The 22,593-nt window shown below is 42.8% G+C and overlaps 1 protein-coding gene across 1 annotated transcript in view; it reads left to right on the top strand.

The window, feature by feature from the left end:
- Nucleotides 1-22,593, top strand: part of PPP6R3 (protein phosphatase 6 regulatory subunit 3) — a 134,174-nt gene that overhangs the window by 19,630 nt on the left and 91,951 nt on the right. Inside the window, exon 3 of the mRNA XM_065404344.1 lies at nucleotides 16,961-17,121. The gene's annotated coding sequence lies outside the window, so the exon portion shown is untranslated. The remainder of the gene's footprint in view (nucleotides 1-16,960; nucleotides 17,122-22,593) is intronic.

Genomic DNA, 22,593 nt, shown 5'->3' with positions numbered 1-22,593 from the left:
ATAGGACAAGACAAATAGCTCAGTGCAGGAGCACAGAAAAAATACTCGTGGAATTTCAAGGGCATTAAATCTTACCTTTTAAAACTGGATTTCAGGATATTGAGAGTGATGTTTCAGACCACAGAAGCTCCCTGGACACAGTCAGGTTAATCACAGCAAAAAATGGCAAGTTAAAAATCACAGCTGCTTTTTTTCCTACATGCTACAAAAGGCTTCTCTATCATTTCAGGCATTCCACATTTTGGAGGACATAAGTTCTTGTGGTTGGCAGAGAAGTTATTCCAAGCTGCTGGTGGGAAAACAGCAGTGCATGCCACAAAGTATTCAAACCTATAGAGAGTGAACAGCACATCTGTAAATGGAGTGGGGTGGCTAGTTACTGAGGCGGCCCTGGAAAATATGCCTCTTCTCAGAAATGTGGCTACCTCTCTGGAGTTCCTGTTACAGGAAAAGCTTGAAGCTATCACTCCACAGGATTGGGTCAGAATTTGAGGCAATTTGGGTGCTGTGTTAGATTCCATACGCCTTAGCCTGTTGTTACTGCATGCAAACACACAGTTCTGCTGTCATCCTTGTATTTAGGAGAAATTTAATGACCTATGGACAAGATTTGTAAAGGGAACCCATTCCCACACCTCCACCCAGAGTTAACTGTTTTCAGGTGGCTCGTTGCACAGTTGAGTGATTACAAACTGGTATGCTTATGGGAATGGCAATGTAAGGTTGCTGTTTGTTTAAAAAAAGAATGTCCTAGCAAAAATATGCCTTTTTTGTGAAAATTCACCCTTCAAGGAGGTTTTTTTTTTTTTTTTACTGTTTGCATTTCCCAGTTGCCATTTTGAATTCCACAGGGAGAGAGGGGACAGTGATGGAGGGATGCCACAGTGCTGGCATGTAATCCGCCATTAGTGGAAACACACTGCTCTCTGGGGCTTGTAATATCTTTTGCAATGGTTCATAGAAAGGAAAGCCTTCCCATTCCTGTATTAATAAACATTAAAATGGAGCCAGAAACTTACCAGGCTCTGGGCAGCTGCTGCCTCTTTCATTTTTGCTGCCAGTTCCGTGGCCGTTCTTTCCTCAGGGGGGTGGGGGGCATCAAAAAGCTCTTCCAAGTACGGCTCCAGAATGTACTGCAGCTCCTACAGCAAAATCTCGTTTGGGACTAGTGTCATAGCAGAGTCGCTCACTGGTCTCAGTTGGCGACTGCTGCTGGTTCCCCTCAGTTCCCATGCTAGATTCCGGGGGCACCAGGTTGCCATCCCAGCTGCCTAGGTCATCAGCACTGCTGTTAGCGCTGTACTCGGTGCAATGCCCAACAAACTCATCATAAAATGGATATAATGTCAGCAAGTAGTCCAAGGTGTGCTTCTGGTCCCTGGTTTTCCAGTACTCTGGCTTGAGCTGTTTAATCTGCTCTCTGCACGGGTATGGTAAATTTCCAGTGCTGCCAGCTTCTTCATTGTTTGCTGGTATGTGTGGTCATTACTGGTACTCTTGCTAAAATCTACTATTTTTGCTTCCCTCGCACCAGAGATTAATCAAAATCAGGCTGTGTTCCCACAAACATGAAGCAGCACGCTTTGCAAAGGACTTTCCTGGTCAGTGTCCATTGCCAATGCAGAAGATTCTCCCAAAATGTGTTTGCAACTTGCCGGGCAGAATAAATGGAAGGTTAAACACTGACTTGCCAAGCTGCTGTACTACAACAAGGGGGTTACTTCTGTTTCCCTGGAGTCGACTGGTGACTCTTGGGGGAGAGAGGACAAAGGAAGAAGGCCCATGGGATTGTAGGATACTTCTGGTGGACTCCCAGGACCCAAGTTTGGGGAGGTCTGCATCTACCCTGCAGAGTGATAGGGCTCGAACCCTCTAACCTCATGGAGTCCTAGGACCTTGGGTCTGAACCTGAGAGATTCGTGTGTGGTTGGAAGGGGCATTTGTGCTCAAGCCTGAGTCTGAGCCCAGGCTTACATTGCAACATAGATATACTCCTATAGGCTGCAACTTCAGCTGCTAACCTGAGTTAAAAGCAGATTTGCTGTCTCTTCACTGTTTTAACTCGTTAGCTAACCTGAATTAAGAACACACTTTTTTCCCTCCATGTAGCCATACTCTGAGAAGAACCACCACAAAATGACACATTTACCCATTTTGGGTAAGAGGCCTACCATCTGGGAGGGTAAACTCGGATCAGAAAAGGGACAGGTATTTTCTCATAAACATGACAGCACCCTATATTTAAAATTTGTTTTCAAGCTGACATGCAAAGAATTTTTTTAAAATAGGCTTATCTGTTTAGTCTAAAGGTGACTTGTTAGAGTAATTTTTTGTTTTGTTTCATCTGGATCAGTCATTGAAGCTTAGGTGTTAATATCCCTCCCTTCTCCCCCACTAAATCCTCTCATCTCTCCATTGCTCAGTTTTCACTCAAGTTTTACGGTAGTAGCATTTCACTGGCTCTCCATCATAGTCTTTTGGGCCAGACAAGATCTGCATTTTTAATGTAAAATACGTATATGGTTTTCACACAAAAAAAATCTTTTCAGGTTCTTACCCACAGGCAAAGTAGACAGCTGTGTAGGGCACCACTAGTGCCCTGCGCAGCTGCGTGCTGCCCCAGCCCCGCCTGTTCCTGCCCCCGCCCTGCCCCCACTCCCCTGAAGATTGCAGCCAGGCCCGACCCTGCACTCACCGGGAAGTGGAGTGACCCGGCCCCAGCCTGCTCTGCTCCCAGGCTTGGAGGGAGGGGGGAACTGCCCCCCAGCACTCGCCGGTGGCGCGGTTGGGAGCCAGGGTAGCGGAGCAGGCTGTGGCCCGGTCACTCCACTTCCTGCAGGAAGTGGCCAGCCCCCCTCTCCCCTCCCGTCCCCCACAGAGGCCTGGGACCAGCCCCCCCTCCCGTGGAGGCCTGGGGCCAGCCCCGCTCCCACCCACGGAGGCCTGGGGCCCCACACAGCTGCCCCCCCCATTCCACACACCCCCCCCCCCCCCGTGGCAGGGCTGCGTAAGGCACCAAAATAGCTAGGGACGGCCCTGCTTAGACAAAAGGACATAGGCCAACTCCTTTTTCCTTTAAGGGCTATTCCTGAATAATGCCATGTATAGACAACCCTTAATAGATCTCTGTTTACTGAAGGTCAGTAAAGAAAAACTTGTATGAATTCAGGAAGACATAAACTCATTTCCTCCCCCTGCCCTCCCCTCCAAAGCTTTGTGCGCCCACAGCTTCCATTTACTGCAACTGCATTTGAGTGTTCAAGTGTAGGAAAGATGGTTCAGTGGATAGAGCACTGACCTGAGACTCAAAGATCTAGATTTAATTCCTAACTCAGCCACAGACCTGTTACATGCGTTCAAGAGATTTGCTTAATGTACCCTGTCCCTCAGTGCTCTATTTCACAAATGGGGATAATTGAGCAATTTATGTAGCTAAATGCTTTCTGTACTTCCTTTGCTTTGAACATGCATCTTTAGTGTAGCTCAGCATCATTGGAATGATGTTATCCTGTTTTCACTAGCTTGTTACCATTGTGGAGTAAGTTAAACATTTAAAAAAAACCTAGGAAATTAGTACACAACTCTGTGGAAACAGGTAAGATTGCTACACACAACGTGACTGACATACAACCACAAAAACTAGGATATGAAAAATTAAGCCACCTAATGGTACATGCCCTCCACTCCTTCCACAGGTATGTGCCATGCCATTACTGCAGTCAGTACACTAATTGTCATAGGGATACCAGTCTTCCATATCTTTTATCAAGCTACTCACTCCCCTCACAACAAATTACTACACAAAACAGTAACACCTACTAGTATTGGGAAGGGGTAGTTTGGTAAAGGTGTATGCAAGAAGGTGGGTTGAGAGGGCAGAGAAAGGTGGTGGCTTATGATAGGGGTGGGGTAGTAGGGTGTGTTCTGTTAAGTGTCTGCTTTTTTGGTTTTTGTCATACTGGGTATGTATTTCTACCTTACCTGTTTCACAACAGTTTATTGGGTATTAGTTAAAACAGGACTAAGAACTTATCTGCAGGGGGAGTATAGCTATTCTGTGCTAGCTCCCTAAGCAGGTACTCTTATCCTGCACTAAAGCCAGCACACTCCTGTAGTGTAGATAGACTATGGCAACAGAACCGTTTTTTTCCATCTGTGGGAATAGTGCCTCCTTGGACAAAGTTAGCTATGTCAATGGAAGCATTCCTTTGTCAACGTAGCTAAATCTGTACGTGGGGTTATGTTGTCATAACTATGTTAATCGCATGTAGTGGTTTGTTTTTTTTGCATCCCTGACTGACGTAACTGCGTTAACGTAATTTAAGCATAGACCAAACCTAAGGGTGCTTCTGTGTGGTTTAGCTTAATCCAGGAGGACTGGTTAAATAACATTTAATTGCTTTAGTTAGGGAAGTGCTAAACAGTTTAAAATTTCAATAACTAACCCAATGTAGACCAGGCGTAATGATAATAAGATGAAAATGACTGAACTGAATAATGGCCACCCTTGCTGGATTCAGAACTAAATAAAAACCCATCTGACTTAGCTTTCCAGAGATAACCCTCTCAGATGTATGTGAACATGTATATTTGTGTGTCCATATAAAAATCCTGACAGTAGAACAGTACCCCCACGATGGCTCTGCCCATGGTTCCAGTACAGGTAATGTTGACATTTACATTTATTTCTCAGACAGAAAGAAAAGAAATGATGGGGGAAGGAGTAATAGTGGTGTGCACAGAGCCCCTGTCAAGGTCAGGGAGGATGGGGGACACTGTTTTGGGGGGAAAGGAACATAAGGGACAACAGAGCCCCTGGTCTGTGGCGGAGGAATTCTGAGGAGTGCATAGCACAGAGAGGATTCTAGGGGGTCTCTAAAATAAAGGGGGATGGGAGGGTGGGACACAGGACATTTTGGGGAAAGGACAATGGATAGGGCCCTACCAAATTCACAGCTGTGAAAAATGCATCACGGACCGTGAAATCTGGTCTCTTGTGTACTTTTACCCTATAATATACAGATTTCACGGGAGAGACTAACATTTCTCAAACTGGGGTCCCGACCCAAAAAAGGATTTTTTTTGCGGGGGAGGGTCGCACAGTTATTGTAGGAGGTTGCAGTATTGCCACCCTTACTTCTGCACTGCCTTCAGAGCTGGGTGGCCAGAGAGCGGTGGCAGCTGACCAGGCTCCCAGCTCTGAAGGCGGTGCCCCACCAATAGCGGTGCAGCAATACCGTACCATGCTGCCCTTACTGCTGCCCTGCTGCCTTCAGAGTTGGGTCAGGACTCCTACAGTTACAACACTGTGAAATTTCATATTTAAATATCTGAAATAATGAAATTTACTACACCTCTACCCCGATATAACACTACCCGATATAACATGAATTCGGATATAATGCGGTAAAGCAGCGCTCCAGGAGGGCGGGGCTGCGCACCCTGGCGGATCAAAGCAAGTTCAATATAACGCGATTTCACCTATAACACGGTAAGATTTTTTGGCTCCTGAGGACAGCGTTATATCGGGGTAGAGGTGTATTTTTAAATTCCTGTGACCCTGAAATTGGCCAAAATGGACCGTGAATTTGGTAGAGCCCTATGAATAAAGCTTCCTGCTAAGTAAGTTGCAAGGAGATGTTGGGTCTTCTTTTTGAGAGGCGCTTCAGCATTGTGACTCTTCTATTTCCAGCAATATAGAGTTGTGTGTTTTATCTTAGATATTAAAGACCATTCTTAGGGCTTATCTACACATGAAAGTTAACTCTGATTAAGGTAGGGTGTGCATTTAAAGTGAAGTAGCTGTTTCTGATTGTCTCCATGCATAGAAAAGCTCGTAGTGTTCCCACTGAGGGTTTGTCTAAGCTTATAGTGGTGCCGATGGGAGAGCTTCTCCCAGTGGCATAGGTATTCCACCTCCCTGAGAGATGGTAGCTATGTCAATGGGAGAAGCCCTTCCCTCGACATAGCACGGTCTACATGAGGAGTTGGGTTGGTATAACTGCATTTCTGAAGGGTATGAATTTTCCATACCCCTGAGCAGCATAATTATACTGACATAAGTTGGTAGTGTAGACCAAGCCTCACTCTTAAACTGTTGTTCCTTTCTTTAAAGGTGACCTGAAAAGAACATTTGGCTTGTGCCTTCTTTGCTGCTTCAAGGGTTATAAAAACCTGAATGGTGTTTGGATCCATGTTTCCTTATCTCTTGGATTTCTTGGATGAATCATTGACTGGAAGCTTTCACAGCTTTTAGGTGAAGGGGTAGGGGTGTTAGAACCATTCACAAAGAACTTTTCTCCCAACAATTGTCTAAAACTATTTGTTTAAGACTGTCAGAATAAAAATCGCTTCTCTCAATCAGGTCTCACTTCCTTGGTATATTTAAAAAAAAAATAAAAAAAATAACCAAACTCAAAAACGACTAGTTCTCCAGTCACCTCTAGGATAGAGAAGACTTGAATTTCTGATGTAAAATAAAGTAGAAAAACTTCTTTTGGGGCTTTGTAAAACTTAATTTGTAAGCAATAAAGAGTACAAATCTAGTTCCTTTTTGTTAGATTACCTTCAAAATAAGCTTTTTAGGTTTTCCACTTTCTCACTGCATTAGTTGGACCACTATCGGTTGGATGAAATTTTTTTTTTTTGATAAAAGGGTACTTATAAAAGTACCTCCTACTCTGATTGAAGGCATCTGAATTAATACACAACAATATGCACACTGCAACCGTGCCCCAGTGCCAGATTTCTGGCAAGGAGTGTGTGTTTTCAAAAGGGGAACACTTAGTTCAGATGGCACCTTATTATAAATCCTGTTTTAGAGAGTTTTTAGACTTAGATCCATAAGACTGTCTTTAAAAAAAAAACAAAAAAAACCAATGCTTCTGGACACCATCTAACAAATATTTCACTGCAGAGCTTGAAGCCCCAAAATTGCAGGCTTGTCCCTGTGCACGTGACCTCGAGAGTAGAAGTACTATTACTACTAAAAGTACATCACTAGCCCTATGACCTGCTGAACACCCTAGACTTCCATGACAGTGGAGGGTGCTTATCGCTTTTGCAGGTGGCAGTCAATAGCTTCCAAGGTCAGGTGTGTAAAGTCACATTTTACACATTTTGTGTGTGTGGTTTTAAAAAAAAAAAGGGGGGGGGACTAGCAAATTCTCTGAACTTCATTTGGCAACAAATCCAATGATCACTATTTTTGTTTAGATCGGTGACAAAGTAATTGCAAGTCACACAGTTGCCACCTTAATTTTGATCAGTTTGCTTTTGATTTTTTTTCTATTGCACTTTCCTTACATCACCTTCTGATACTTTCTTGCACTCTTTGTTGTATGTAATCTATCTTCAATATCTCTTTATTCCTTTTCCATCCTTATACTTGCTTTCCCCTTCCTGCTCTGCTGCTTGTGCATCAATTTGAAATGGACTAGTCAGTTTCACTCTTTGCTTCTGCTAGGCCACAAGAAAGTGACCTATTAGGGAATAGAATAGGTTCCAAACACCTCACTCTTCTGATTATAAAATCAGTCATTGTTGTGGGAGTTTTTAAACAATGCAGGATACCTGTAGTACCAGGCTCAACTTAAACATTTGTTTCCAAATAAGTAACAAACGGATATTTCCTCTTCAAACTAAATATCCTTTTAAATATCCGATTTAAAACAAGTGTTTTAAAAATTAACAAAAAACCCTAATATCTTTCCTCTCCTTCCATTTTCTCTCATTAGAGATACATTATTATGATTCTTTGAGGGGTGTTAACAAACATGTGGACAAGGGTGGACCAGTGGATGTAGTATACTTGGACTTTTAGAAAGCCTTTGACAAGGTCCCTCACCAAAGGCTCTTGAGCAAAGTTAAGCAGTCATGAGATAAGAGGGAGGGTCCTCTCATGGATCAGTAGGTGGTTAAAAGATAGGAAACAAAGGGTAGGAATAAATGGTCAGTTTTCACAATGGAGAGAGGTAAATAGAGATGGCAAAGTTTGCAGATGATACAAAACTACTCAAGATAAGTCCAAAGCTGATTGCGAAGAGTTGCAAATGGATCTCACGAAACTGGGTGGGTGGGCAACAAAATGAAAGATGACATTCAGTGTTGATAAATGCAAAGTAATGCACATTGGAAAACACAATCCCAACTATACATACAAAATGATGGGGTCTAAATGAGCTGTTACCACTCAAGAAAGAGATCTTGGAGACATGGTGGATAGTTCTCTGAAAACATCTGCTCAATTTGCAACGGTAGTCCAAGAAAAAAAGCTAACAATGTTAGGAACCATTAGGAAAGGAATAGATAATAAGACAGAAAATATCATAATGCCACTATATAAAGCCATAGTATGACTGCAACTTGAGTACTGCGTGCAGTTCTGGTCACCCCATCTCAAAAAAAGATATAGTAGAATTGGGAAAAGTACACAGAAGGGCAACAAGCATGATTAGGGGAATGGAACAGCTTTCATATGAGGAGAGACTAGAAAGACAGGGACTACTCAGCTTGGAAAAGAGATGACCAAGGGAGGATATGGTAGAGGTCTATAATATGCATGGCATAGAGAAAGTGAATAGGGAAGTGTTATCCCTTCACATAACACACAGAACCAGGGGCGTCACCCAATGAAACTATTAGGCAGCATGTTTAAAAGAAACATAAGGAAGTATTACTTCACACAATATAACCAACCTGTGGAACTCGTTGCCAGGGGAATGTTGTTAAAGCCAAAACTACAAATGTGTCCAGAAAAGAATTAGATGCTTATTAGCTAAGATGGACAGGGACAACTCCATGCTCTGTGTCCCTAAACCTCTGACTGCCAGAAGCTGGGACTGGACAACAGAATGGATCACTTGCTAAAGTGCTCTATTCTGTCCATTCCCTCTGAAGCATGTGGCATTGGCTGCTGTTAGAAGACTCAATATTGGGCTAGAGGAACCATTGTTCTGACACAGCATGGCCGTTCTTAACATGCATGGAGATGATTCTGATTGTGCACACCATTATTAACTAAGGCTACCTTCACCTTTGAACTTGACCTACACAAGATCTGGTTTTAAGCCTTGTCTACGCTGTGTGGTTTTTACCTGGATATATGCTGCTGGAGGGCGGGGGGGAGGGGAAGAGTCATGATTTGCATTCTATCTATGCTAGGCATTTGCATTAGTGTAGCTATTCTGATGGGTAGACAATGTCTTTGACTCTAGGAGAAACTACTGAATTCAGATGCTGTTACCACAGTTTCTTTTCCTTCTCTTGGTCATCATTTGACTAAGTGACTGGAAAATGTATATGACACTCAGAAATGAAGGTTTAAAGAGGGAGGAACAGATACTTGACCTTAGTGTAATATTTTGACAGTAATTTTTTTTGACTGCCTTCAGTATAAGTGTCTGTTACTTACTAAAATAGTCTTGAAGTAGGTATGCAAGTGTTTGCATACTGCGAAGCCTTGGGTCTTTATGCTACATTTCTTAGTCTAAACAAATTGGAAATAGTGGGTTTTATTTCTAAAACCTTCTGTGTAAGCTACAAAATATCTTGGTATTTGGAACTGGCTACCTTTTCTGCTAGAATTTTGATATAACCTCTTGTACACGTTAACTTCTAAATATATTTAAAAGTCCCTGCTCGCTCAGCAAGTTCAGAAGACAGAACTATTAAAATGCTTAATGGGTTATTTGTTTTGTAGTATCTTTCTCTAGGGTGATATGCCTGTTGTTGGCATTATTAAAGGGGACCTACAAAAGATTTAAAGGTTTTCATAATGAAAATTCCAAAAAATCCTGCTCATACTTGACCATAGAATATCAAGATTGTAAGGTCAGAACGTCTGTCTACTTAGGGCTCTTGTGTGAATTCTCATTTTAATGAAAGGGACAGAAGTGATTAAAACTTCAACAATGCCTTCTTTAACAAAGTGTTAGGCGTGGACATCAGTTTTCCAGACCACAAATTTGCTTCTGTTTTAAAACATTCCTTTCCCCTCTACTTGGTGAGTTTTCAGCTTTTCTTTAGGGAAGTAGTGCAATTAGGACATAGATAGCACAGAAATCAGGTCTTGTCTAACCTGGTAGAGGCTTAAATTAAAACAAAACGGGAAACATCTTTGCGACTGCTATTATATGTCATAAACAAAAGTGGACAAGGTAATACTTTACTCTGTTCATGTCAATTTTGACATTCCTTCACGTCTTGTCAAGATTGCTAAAAGCAAAAATGATTGATAGATGGTTGTGATGTGTCATATACCTGAAAGGGATAGGTCACCCTCAGATTTGCTTCTATGAAAATATAAGTTGACTGGATGAGTTGGTTTCCCTAGCACTCACTAGCAGCCCAGTGGAGATATCCCATCTCCTAGAACTGGAAGGGACCTTGAAAGGTCATCGAGTCCAGCCCCCTGCCTTCACTAGCAGGACCAAGTACTGATTTTGCCCCAGATCCCCAAGTGGCCCCCTCAAGGATTGAACTCACAACCCTGGGTTTAGCAGGTCAATGCTCAAACCACTGAGCTATCCCTCCCCCCCACTGAGCTATCCCTCTCCCCCCCCCCCCCCCCGTGCTTCCCACAGTTCTTGATATCTGGCTTGCTCTCTGTTCCCTGCAGCTCACAGAGACAGATCAGTCTTGGAGCTCCGTGCTCTGGCCATGCCCCTTCAAGCTTCTGCTTCTTGCTTCCAGTTTCTCTGCCTCTGTGGTAGCATGTGGACAGCAGTTTTTACAGATCTCGCCTTGACATTTGTCTAAGGGCTTTTTGTCAAAATTTTGGACAGTGGTGAGCACTCTTCTCCTTCCCAGCCCTTCCTTCCCCTGGACTAGTTTTTTACCTGGGTGTTGGAAAAACCCTGGAGTCTCAGCTGTCATGCCTCCCTGCTAGCTCCTCTGCACCTTCCAAGTATGGCAGAGCAGCCGAAAAAGCACTGAACGCAATCCAAATGGTGCTCCATCTGGGAGACTGCCTTCCCAGGCACGGCAGACAGTCAGTTTTTCCCAGCCTGCACCCAGCATCCATAACAGCTGCAACTCCCATTTGGGGAAAAAATGGACAAGGAGTCTGGGCAGAGCAGGGAGAGACTCCAAGGACAAGGAGGACTCCAGTCAGCTGACGTAGGAGTTCCTATGAACCTCTGGAGAACACAGGGCAGACTTGCGAAGTCACAAATTCCCCACTGCCCAGTCCTAAAATGGGTCCTGGGAAAAGTGAGCATTCTTATGAATTCTGCTTCTCCTTTCCAATTTGGTCAGGAGAGCTCTGAAAGCATTTTCCCAGTCTCCCTTCCTAGGGGAATGGGACTAGGAGGTGAGGCTCCAAAGCGATCTCATAAGAGGCTTTCAGGCTCTCAGCAAGGCGAACTGCAAAATACCTCACCCGAGCTGGGAGAGAGCCTGTATGCTCTCTCTAAGTGAGCTAAAAAAAGCGAGAGCAAAAAAAGGGAAGAAAGCATAAAAGATCTAGGAGGTACGAGTCCTCTGACTCCCTTGTATCCTGCACAGAGGATGTTAAATTGTCAGGCTCTGACTCCAATCAGGACCATGGAAAGACTCAGCAAAGGTTCCTCCCCCGCTGAGAAGTTCAAGGCTGTGTTCAACAAGGTTGGATCCACTGTTCAGATTCATCACTAACCTGAACAAAATCCCAAGAGTAAGTCTGAGCAAACGTCTCCCCTCAAAATCCTCCCCTGAGGTAACGATTCCCTTACACTCCTCCATTGAGGAAGTAATTAGGGATGAATGGGATAAGCCAAACAAAGGCAAGCACGTTCACAAAAATGATCCTAGCTTCTATAGGATCCAGGACCCCAAAGCCCCAATTACTGAGATACCCAGGGATAACGCTGCCATAGGTTTTCTGGCTAAATATATGGTTATCTTCTCAAAAGGGGAGTTCTGTCCTAAGAACCCCACAAATAGGAAAAGAGGCCAATTTCAAAAAAGACTTTGAGGTCTCCTCAGCCTCCATCAGGGCATTCCTCACAGCTACTTGCTTTGCCAAGGACATCTCTCTCCTGGCTGGAAATCTGAGTCCTCAAGGATCACACTGACTTTGGCTCTGTTTTAAAGAGAGTTTCCCTGCCAACAACATTTGTTGTGATGCCTCAATGGATGTGATGAGATTCTCAGCCAAAGCTTCTAGCTCAGTGACCAGGTGCCACCTGTCGCTCTGTCCCTGGAAGGTGAATAGCCACTCTAGCAGGTGCTGTGCTCTGCCAAATTCAAGGGAGCCTTGGTTTTTTGGAGAGAAGCTAGCCAATGCTGTAAAATCTAGACAGTCCCTTCCACACCATGCATTTGAGAGAGTGCAGACCGGCCTTTAGACAAGTGTTCCTTTCAGCCTTCATCCTTGCACAAATACCAGTGAAGGGGCAGCATGTTTTCCAGAGAAAAAACATGGAATTTTGGCTTGGGAGGAAACGCCCAAGGAAACTTTGCTGCTCCCAAGCCTCTTTATGAAAAAGACCACAGTTGTCTCCACCTAGAGCTGAAGCTTGGGGGCAGGATTTCCCATTTCCTGGAGTGATGGGTTGCTTTGACCATGGACCAGTGGGTCAGGGAGGCAGTTAATCTATGATACTCCCTTGAGTTACAGGTGCCAGCCCATCCATTTTTCCTCCAGTCCCATACCTTGAATGACCCTATAAAGCGCAATCTAATACAGAAAGATTTCTCACCTGCTGGATATGGGAATAATAGCCTTCCCTCTGAAGAAAGATCCTTGGGGTTCTACTCAATCTTCTTTATTGTTCAGAAGCATACAGGAGGAATTAGAACTATTCTAGATCTCAAAAGATTCAAATGAAGAAAAGAAAGTTCTGGATGGGAACTCTAACCTCTATTGTGTCATCCCTGACCCAGGGGGATTTTGTGACTTTACTGGATCCTGGTGGATGCATACCTCAACATCTCTATCAGACTGTGCCATCACTGGTTCCTAAGGTTTGGATATCCATATCCGATGCTTCCATTCAGCTTGTCCTTGGCCCTGAGGGTCTTTACAAAGATGATGTTGGTAATAATACCAAGACTCAGGCCACAGGGGATTCATCTGTACTGCTTCCTGATGACCTTTTAATCAGAGCTCCATCCCCCAAAAAGGCACACAGAGCTACGCCCCCAACTTTGAATCTCCTGTAGATGCATGGCTTTATTATCCACCCAGATAACTCTTGGGAGTGGACATAGACCCCTCAATTGTATGGATAAATCCATCTCTAAAGAGGTTCCAGAAGGTTAAAGATCTCCTCTTGTCGTTTTGGAACTGCAAGAGGCCCACTATTGCACTGATCTTCAACTTCTAGGCTTCCTAGTTTCATGCATACAGATGGTTCCATGGATGCAACCATACATCAGATACTTTTGAGGCTCCATCTTAAAGGTATGGAACTACTCTTTGGAATGTGTGAAAGATAAGTGAGGGTTCTGGCCCAGGTGATCAATTCCTTAAAATGGTGGTCAGCCATGGCATTTGTCCTCAAGGGCATGCCCATATGTGTTCCAGAATTTTTGATCCTCACAACTGACACCAGTCTGGAAGGCTGGAGAGCACACCTGGGGTCCCACACAGCTCAAGGCATCTGGAACCTGGAGAAAAGGATCCACAGCAGAAACCACCTAGAACCAAGAGCAGTCAGGCTGGTACTGCAAAGGCTCCAGTCCAGCCTGGAGGGGAACCACATTCTGATTCAGTCAGATAACATGAGCATGGTTGCATATGTAAACAAGGAAGGAACAAGAACCTCAGCACTACACCATGAAGTAATGGAAATCATACGATGAGTGGAGCATTCTCTCCTCACCTTCACATAAAGGGAGACCTGAACAAGAAGGTGGAAGGGCTCAGCAGGCACAAGGTGAGCAACTCTGAGGGGTGCCTGAATCAAGAAGTCTTTGAGTTAATCATCCAATCATTTGGCCTGTCCTCAACTGACCTATTTGCAAACCACATAACTGTTAGAGACCAAAGTACTTCACTAAGGAAGTGGACCCCAGATCCAGGCAAACAGATGCCCTATCACACAGATGGGCACAAGGCGATCTGTCTGTTTTTTTTGCATCCTTCCTGTTACTAGGGAAGGTGGTCCAGAAAATAAAACTAGAATAGACTACAGTAACATGGATGACACTGCGTTGCCTGAGGACACCCTGATTTTTGGACTTAATAGAGCTGAAATTGGGACTGCCATTGCAGCTCCCAAAGATTTAGGACATCTCATAAGGTCTTCTGCTTAATCTGTACATGAACTGGCTGCATCTAATAGCCTGCCTAACAAAAGGGAAGTGCAGTATTGTTGGGTCTGTCCTCCAAAGTCATTAGAACACTTTTCTTCTAGAAGAGTATCTGCCTTGAAAGCGTACTCCTTTATCTGGTCCAAGTTTTGCAAATGGTGACAGGAGCACAAAGCAAATCTTAGAAATCCAGGAATTCCATCTATCTTGGATTTTCTCTAATAAGGCTTCAGCAGAGATCTCCAGCCCAGCACCATTGGATGTCAGGTGTCTGCGTTTTTTGTTCATCCAAACTTGCTTTCTAATAGCCATCACATCCTCCAGGTGAGTGTCAGAGCTGGCAACATGCTCGATGCAGGAACCTTTAGTGTGTGTTTCATAAGAACAAAGTGGTGTTCAGAACTCTAGAATCATTTATCCTGAAGATGAACTCTTCTTTCCACAGTTCCCAAGAGATGGTTCTACCTTCCTTCTGACCAAGGCCACAGCATTCCACTGAGGAGAGGTGGCACACCTCTGATGCCAGAAGGGCTCTGAAAATTTACCTCAGAGTCCACAAGGAAATTGGGGGCCCCGTTTGTATCCTTCCATTCAAAATGCCAAGGAATCAGAACTTCCAAATCCTCTACTGCGAGATAGATTAGACCATGCACTGTGAAAGAGTACAAGGCATTGGAAATTCCAGTTCCAGAATGCGTCAGGGCACACTCCATGTGATCCCTGGAGACCTCTTGAGCAGAAAGAGCTAATGCATCCACTGTGGAAATTTTGTAAGGCGGCCACCTGGTCAAATGCTACCATTTTTTGTCAAAACACTACAAGGTGGACTTCCTGTGCTCTGCAGAGGTATCCTTTTGGCAGGAAGGTACTGCATGTAGTGACCTGGAAATTGTTTTGCCTTTGGAGCAAATATTCTAGATGGGGAGGGATACTGTTTTTCCTTTCCCTTCTGATCTTTTCTATAGCCCTCTCTACATCTGCTTGCTACTTCCTAGTGGTCAAGAATTGTGGGAGATGCTGGGCTGCAGAATGGAAAATTTCTTACTGATGATTTCCTTTCTGATAGCAGTCTCTCCCACAATTCTACCCACCCCTGGATGGCTCATGAGTCAAGGGTTGAGTATAAAGTGAAATTGTTACCATGAGATCATCTTCCTTGGTCTAATGTACGTTACTTTATCTCTAGAATATTTGTTAATGATAGGCATGATTTACAGTTTGAGAATAACTCTCCTGGAAGCAAGCAGGAGTTGAGGGGACATGGCCAGACCATGCAGCTCCAAAATGCTGATCCGCCTGCACGAGCTGCCGAGAGAGGAAAGCAGCCCCGATATCAAGAACTGTGGGCGATGCTGCTAACAAAAGAAATTATTCGTAAGAAATTTTCCATTTGTCACTTTGAGGCACAAGCAGGTGAGCCTTGTTCTGAGACCAACTGCTGGTGCCTCAGTATCTGTATTCCTTTGAGTGGCAAACTAAGAACTCTCCCAATTCTAAGGACTGGTCACTTAGGAGACCTGGCTTACAGCAATTTAACAAAACCTGTTTTAAAACATGGTTTTTGTTCAGTGCAAATCTGTGTGGCCACCCTTACTTCATAATAAGTGGCTAAAATTGATTTGTCCAACCTTAGGTAAACTAACTTTAGCCACTTTTATTTTATTCTGAAGTGCCCACGCAGACTTGTGCCAAAATAACTAAATCTCTTTTTAATGTGCATCTCTTTATTTTCATACAAGTTTTGTGTAGATCAGCACTTAGTATAATAGATTCTCAAACATAGTCATGATAGAGCAAGACCATAAAAAAAAGTAGAAAATCTTGCTCTGCTCCCTAAATCTGAGGGACTGCAGGCAGGTGAGTATAAATTCAGGCCTGGTCTACACTACGACTTTAATTCGGATTTAGCTGCCTTAATTCGAATTAACGCTTGACCCGTCCACACAACGAAGCCATTTAATTTGAATTAAAGAGCCCTTTAATTCGATTTCTGTACTCCTCCTCGACGAGAGGAGTAGTGTCAAAATCGGTATTGTTAATCCGAATTAAGGTTAGTGTGGCCGCAAATCGATGTTATTGGCAATTAGATGTTATTGGCTACCCACAATGCAACGCTCTGGAAATCGATGCTACTACGGTAGCTTGGACGCACACCACCGAATTAATGGTGCCTAGTGTGGCCGAATACATTCGAATTTATAAAATCGGTTTCCTAAATTCGAATTATATAAATTCGGATTAATCCTGTAGTGTAGACATACCCTCAGTCAGATGAGATCCTCAAAGACACACAATTACAGGTATTGACCAGATTTTTTTTTCCTTTTTGAAGGTAAAAAGCAGAGTCTTAAATACATAGTCTTCAATCATGGAGGGTCAAAATTGTTCAAGATAGTTTCATATACCCACAACAATATGAAAAATACCCAAATCTTTATTCAAAACAGGAGATGGCAGAGAAAAGGGGGAATATTGAACAGACTAGGAACAGCGACAACAGCTTTCTTCTAGAATTGTTCAAAAGACCATCTATGTAAAAAATATGACTTACGGGATCAGGATCAATTTCTTCCAAACAAGTCTCCTCCCTCCCTCTCTTCCTTCATATTCTCAATCCCCAGTAGCTTGGAACTCAGCACCTTCATGTTATTACTGCTATTTGAGCTGTTTAATGAAAACCTGTTAACATTATGAAATTATAAAATGTTTTGTTTTTTTCTTATAGGAAGAAATCTACTTCATCTTAACCTAATTCAGTCCTGCTAATCTGCTAATATTGTAGATTGAAAGATTTTGCTGTTGCCAGGATATCCTGTAATGGGCAAGGAGCCACAGAGAATACAAATCGTTTTGTTTTCTTAACCTTTTTAAAACTTTTGTTAACAGGTAAGAAACATTCCTATTAAATTTCATCTATGGGGACAACTTCTCTCCCTCCTCCCCTTCTCTCCCCTCCTGCCACCATAAGGCATCAGTTTAAACATTTGGTGGTTCCTAAGTGCTTTAGTCTGTCATCTTTTCTTTCTCCCTGATACCTCTCCCCATCAGAAAGGCTTACTTACATTATTTTTGTAGGACTCAACTGTTTTCCTTTAGCTGTTTTTCCCTTTTTGCAGTTTATCGCTTCTGTAGCCAAGCCCTTCCTTCTTTCCTTTGCAGCTTTCTTCGAGTCATTTTTCTCTTTTTCTTCCTAGCTGGCTGTTTTCCTTTGTATCCTATACCGCTGTCACCACTACCACGTCTGGATGACCCCTATCCACGTTTTCGCAAATGTAGCATTGTGATGACCTTACTATTGGTTTTACAATGGATATTTTAAACTATTGGGGTTTGTGCTAGGAAGTTTCACAGTTGCCACTGGTATCTGGCATGGGGTACCAAGACTGTTAATGCAGATTCAGTTTGTTTACTCTGTTTTGTTGTGGTTCCCTCCCCACCCCCCCCAATTGTGAGGTATTTGTTTTAAACTAAGCCAGGCATAGTGCTCAAGTTTTGGGGAAATTTGGGGACTTCAGGAAGGTCATTTGAATCTCTTTCAAAGCAGTGACTGGGGGAGAGGGAAGGAATTTTACCATCTTTTGGTCCAGTAGTGTAGGGAGCGCCAGTAAATCTATATTTTTAAACAGCCCATTTTAAAAAGTCAGTTGTTCTTTGACTTCATTTGAGAACACAAGGCCCACGTTTCAGTACTGTGTAATCAAATCCTTTACTAGTTCTTTTGCTGTTGGTTCTATCACAGAAGAAATGGTAGCTATCCAGCATTCACAGCATCCATTCTCTGTGTGCTGGAAGAAATTGTTTCTGAACAAATGTGTTCATGGATTGATGCACACTTTTGTGGACCACACTCTTCCATCAGAGGGTCTTGCTATCAACATTTGAAATAATAGTGATATTCCAGTCTACTTCTGCATCTGAATTCACTTTTTGCAGCAACCTGTACACACACTATACTGAGACTACTGACAAATTGTAAAATTACTAAGACTGCATAGCTAAGCACCTTGCACACTTCTAAAACATAAATGAACAGTCTGCTTAGCAGAAGGCACTGTGATACTTTATTCCCATTAGTAGACTATATTATTGTATTAGGTGGTGGGAAAGCAAAAATGTTCTAAACCTAGCAAATAGCATTTCTTAATTTCTCATAGCATTTCTCATATTTTTTTATTGCTACTAGTGAACCAGCCATGTTCACATCTGGAGTGGGTGATTCAGTTTTTATTTACACTTGTGTTTAAATTAAGTGTCCGAACTAATTCAACATCTTTGCCAGTAGCTTTGAAGATACTGGGGTGGAGTGGGGGAATTAACAAAGAGACATTTGCTTCTTTTGTCTCAAAACTCATATTGTAATTTCATTGATAACGTAGTAATAGTGAAGACAAGCTAGATTATTACAACTTGTTATGTAATCTAGGTATCCAATACTTTTGTTAGTAAATATTAACTAGTTTGGACTGTGTTTGTATACTTACTAGGTCAGAGCAGTGTATATTTGGGGGCTTCAGCAATAAGTCTTAATGAGGGTCTGTATACACTTATACAAAGTTGTGATCTAGCTAGAAGATCAGCTGCTGTTCAACTGGGAAAATACATATTCACTCACATTAGGAAGTAACCACGTTCTTTCTAAGCAACCTGTTGAATATTCCACGAACATAGCAGGACAGAGCAAGAGTGTCTTCTTTTAAGAGAATGGTATTCAACCATATATCTGTGGAATGTGCCTGTTCTGTCTTTTTAGCATTTTTAATAGAGGCATATTTTACTAGTTCAGTCTGAACAATGGAACCAAATAGGAGTTTTTCATTCTCAATTTGCTTAAGAGCAGCTAGGTACATTTTAAGGGGAAAGCTTTTGAGTGCAGAAATTATGCAGTTAAAGATGAGATGTATGATAAATTGTGATTAAAGGTCAAACTTAAGACACAGTTCAGTCAACAAAACTAATAAAAGCTTCACAATGTGGGACTAGAAAACACTTTGCCTACATAACCAAAGGCAGCTCTGGAATCATAAGGATTTTGGACTCCGCTGGAAAGAAGATGCAGTACTTTCACTTGATATATCCAATATTTTAACACTGCAACCAGAGCAGTACACTTGAATATGTATTAACCACTTTGTGTGAAGCAGAACATATCCTGTGGTTTCCTAGAATGCAAAGAGCTTGAACTCTTTTTCATCGTAGTAACAGAGAATAGCATGTTTGTTTTTATCACCTCACTTCTGTGTACCCAAAAAGATTGAACTATAAAAACTCCACTATACATGACTATTTTTCTTAAGGTACAAGTTACATTTATTTGCTAAGAATGAAGGACTCCTGAACACGTAAATCAGTACAGCTGTATCTTGAATTTGAAACAGTAGCTATGGTTTTAATATTGAATAATACTTTAGGAGCCTTACTCTAGGATCCTCACTGTTTTCTTTTCCTGTTCTGTATAATGTAACAGAGGTGAAAATGTAATCATTTTAATTTGAGAAGCATAATATAAAAATTTACCATAGCATTGCTTTCCTTTATGTAAAAAAAAAAATGATTGTTTAAAAAAATCATACTAAGGCTTCTGGGTACAAGTAATTTTTCAATCACTTAAGAAATTTGTACGAAAAGCAAGGAATTGATGTACCGGGGGGGTGGGCAAACTATGGCCTGTGGGCCAGATCTGGGCCGCCAGCCGTTTTAATCCAGCCCTTGAGCTTCTGCTGGGGAATGGGGTCTGGGGCTTGCCCTGCTCCGGCGCTCCAGCCGGGGAGCACGATTGGGGGCTGCTCCACACGGCTCCTGGAAGCAGCGGACATGGTCCCTCTCCAGCTCCTACGCATAGGGGAAGCCAGGGGGCTCTGCTCTGGATGCTGCTCCCACCCCAGGCGCTGCACCCAGAGCTCCCATTGGCCGGGAACCGCAGCCAATGGGAACTGCAGGGGTGGCGCCTGTGGACGGGGCAGCATGCAGAGCCGCCTGGCTGTGCCTCTGCGTAGGAGCCGGAGAAGGGACATGCTACTGCTTTTGGGAGTCGCTTGAGGTAAGAGCCACCCGGAGCCTGCACCCCTGAGCCTCCCCTGTGCCCCAACCCCCTGCCCCAGTCCTGATCTCCCCCCCCCCCCCCCTTCTGCCCTCCTAACCCCTCGGTCCAAGCCCGGAGCACCCTTCTGCACCCCAAACTCCTCATCCCCAGCCCAGAGCCCTCACCCCCATCCCCCAATCCCCAACCCAGAGCCCCCTCCCGCACTCTGCACTCTTCATGTCTGGCCCCACCCCGGAGCCCGCACCCCCAACCAGACCACTCACCCCCTCCTGCCCCCAACCCCAATTTTGTGAGCATTCATGGCCTGCCATACAATTTCTATTCCCAGATGTGGCCCTCCGGCCAAAAAGTTTGCCCACCTCTGTGCTACACCCATCAAGTATAATGAAGTGCATACTTCAGGGGTCAGAGTTGTGTTGTGATGAATGAAAGCTTATGCTCAAATAAATTTGTTAGTCTCTAAGGTGCCACAAGTACTCCTGTTGTTTTTACTTGGTTTTTGGTTGTCAGTATTTCCATTTAAGGGATAGTTAACTGTGAAATTCAGTTACTTAAGATAGCAATGATTTCTTTACCAAAAATTCTGTTTCTTGAATGTAAAATAATCTGTATGTATGGACTTGAAAAGTTATGGAGTTTTGAGTTTTGTAGTCAGTTGACATTCATGAAAGAGTAGCATTTATTTTTGGGTCATAGTTTAATTAGTGGTGACTTGAGAGAATATGCATTTCTAAATGCATTGTTAATATTTGTGGGAGTTGTAACTCGTAATCAACAATTCACTTTTTGTTTGTGTTTAAGTATGGTGAGTAAGTACATATGTCATCTAATGGCTTTAACTGGTTATTCAAATGAAGTTTCATTGGATTTTTTGGAAGCTTCTGGTAGCCTTTGCATTGAACTTTTTTTGCATCTTGGGTGACCCATACTTATGTTTAAAGGTGTGATGGGCACTGGCCAAAATACAATAAATACTGGAAACCAGTAGCCATATTTACCCTAGTGATCTCAAAATTGCTATAGGGGAGTGGGGAATCTGTCAGTGAAAATGTACTGCTTATAGACAGCATTACCCCAATGTCCTTACTGAAAAAAATTGGTAATTAGTGGCAGTTGTAGAATGTATTATCTGGCTTTTTCTTTTGTCAGCTTTACTAATAAGCATTTATCTAATTTTCAAATAATATCCATTAAAAATCTGATTATGCTTGCTTTTAAAAATTCTCACAAGCCAGTTCAAAACATATCTGCTTAATAAGCATTTATAAAGCATTTATCACTGTGCTATCTAATTACTGTTAATGGATTTTAAATACAGTGAGGCTGCCCAGCATTAGTGAATAAAATCTGCTTGTGGAGAATCTTGATGTGATGTACCATTGGGCTGGCAAAGGGACATAAACATTTAAAACTTCGAAAAGGAGCTACTTTATACATCTCTCTAACTTAGTATATTCAGAAATGTCAGTTCAAATTCTAGTTGATGAAAACCCATGAGGATTTTTTTGGGGGTGGGGGGTAATGGGAGAGGGGGAGAACTTTCTTTACAATAGGACACAGATTGTAACCTTAACCCTGTAAAAGCTACTGCATCTCCATAATATCATGCAACCTTCTTTAGGTATGCAGTAGTGGAGTTCCTCTCCTCTTAACTTCCATGGCCTCTTCTGTCCCTCCTGTGGGCTGTTTGAAAGTTATCTGCACTCTGCTAAGCTAGCAGTCGTGTTTTCCTCAACTAGTTGGTCTGCAAGGAGGGTAAGAACCTGCGGCTGCCCTGAGCTAGAGATAGTGATTCTTTAGTCTATGGGTTAGGGTCTGTCATTAGTAGTAAGTTCCAGTGTCTAGCGTGACTGGTGATAAGTTGTTTCATGCACACCTGCATGTGTATAGGAGGCGGGGAGGAATTTGTATGATATCTTGTACCATAAGATAAGTAGTTGTGTGATCATACAAGACCATTGTAATGCATATATATTATTGTTGAATGTGCAATCATAGTTTTCACACTTCCTGAGTCATGAATGTGTAGCCATGCAACTTTTTAATACAGCTTTCTGTATGGTCAGTCCTACTCTTCTAAAAATTCCAGATTATGGGATCTCTGGCTAGACAGTTGAAATAGTTCCCTTCTCACCTTGGTCGATCTGAGATGGGGCCTTCTGTGGAGACCCATCTTGTTCAGTCCTCATGTGATAGGCTCTGTAGCTAACATGCACATCTTATCTCCATGTTAAATGCGGATTTTTAAAAAGAGATCCTATCAAGTTAGCAGATGCAGGACATAGAGTAGTCTCTGTCTGTCGAACCCTTTTAGGTTT

The sequence above is a fragment of the Emys orbicularis genome, chromosome 4, assembly GCF_028017835.1.
Source record: "Emys orbicularis isolate rEmyOrb1 chromosome 4, rEmyOrb1.hap1, whole genome shotgun sequence".
NCBI classification, from domain to species: Eukaryota; Metazoa; Chordata; order Testudines; family Emydidae; genus Emys; species Emys orbicularis.
Note: the sequence above shows the minus strand (reverse complement) of the source record. Positions and strands in the feature narration are given on the sequence as shown.